The 1,157-nt window shown below is 43.4% G+C and overlaps 1 long non-coding RNA gene across 1 annotated transcript; it reads left to right on the top strand.

Moving 5' to 3' along the window:
- The first annotated feature begins 51 nt into the window (after positions 1-51).
- On the top strand, positions 52-654 carry LOC107756340 (uncharacterized). Its single transcript, XR_001641807.1, has 3 exons — positions 52-214; positions 293-365; positions 442-654. It is a non-coding gene; the product is annotated as an uncharacterized LOC107756340 (long non-coding RNA).
- The last annotated feature ends 503 nt before the right edge of the window (positions 655-1,157 follow it).

The following is a 1,157-nucleotide window of genomic DNA, read 5'->3' as shown; positions in this document are numbered from 1 at the left end:
CCCTTTCAGATGCCCTTACCAGGATGACCGTTACCTGACCACATTTGTTCCAGACCTCCCTTTCAGATGCCCTTACCAGGATGACCGTTACCTGACCACATTGGTTCCAGTGACTGGATCATCAGGTCTTCACTTCCCAACCCACTACAAGCGCTTTATTGTGAAGATGTTCACATTTGTGGATCCAGAGTCACTGGCTCCTCTGCAGGAAACCGTATGCTCCCCCCCCTTACTTGAACCTTTAATTTTACTCCTTATAGATTCTATGACTTGACCCTCTTTCCTCCGTCAGATCTTCATCCACTGTAGTACTGCGGTGTGCCATCCATCTTCTGGCTCCTGTGAGCAAAGCTGCGGCAGGAAGAGTGAGTTCTTGGCTTAACTTGACCAGAGGAACTGAGGTTTTTATAATTTCTTCACACTTCTAATTTTTTCTTTCAGGAAGGGACACTCATGTCAAGACCATCTCTAGTGCGCAGACTGTGGTTTCTAGTGGAGGAGTTACTCTGATCATGTAAATCTAGCGGTTTTAATAAGCTTTTTGACGTGGCAAGGTAGCTTTGTCTGTTATTGTATTGACCTTGCAGAGTCTAAAGTTACGTACATGTACCCAGTTTGTTTCTTGGTCTACACTATTAAACTAACTTTCCAGTACCTTTTTGTATGGTCATGCATTCTGAGTCCAGGTTTCTGCACAAGCCATTTAGTAACTTTACATCTATCCAACCTCCAGTAGCTACCCTGGAGTACAATCCAAGGTTCCAAATTAAGCCACTCTTACACCACAAACACACTAATTGTAAATAAAATAAATCGCGTTTGGTGATGCGTCTTACGTGCTGCTCCGCGTCGAGTGTTAATTGACTCATTGTTCTTCGCTCAGAAATTCTCTGATCAAAAGTCAACATTTATTACAGTTCGGCTGTGTTTGGTGTTTAATGTCCTCCGTGCCGAGAATTGACCAACTACACTGTCCTTCTGTAGCTGCTAAAGTGCTTGTTTTGATGTCAGCGCCCTCTGGTGGATGTGACGTGCAAGGATGTCGTTGTGGTTTTTGTAGTTGAGAGTCCTGATGTCTTTGGAACATAAAACTGTTATTCTTGGTTTTACACGAGCGAGAAGAGTAGAGTTTATTTAACCAATCTTTTGTTTTCGGC

Source organism: Sinocyclocheilus rhinocerous, unplaced genomic scaffold, assembly GCF_001515625.1.
Source record: "Sinocyclocheilus rhinocerous isolate Xijiao unplaced genomic scaffold, SAMN03320098_v1.1 scaffold15888, whole genome shotgun sequence".
Lineage (NCBI taxonomy): Eukaryota > Metazoa > Chordata > Actinopteri > Cypriniformes > Cyprinidae > Sinocyclocheilus > Sinocyclocheilus rhinocerous.
Note: the sequence above shows the minus strand (reverse complement) of the source record. Positions and strands in the feature narration are given on the sequence as shown.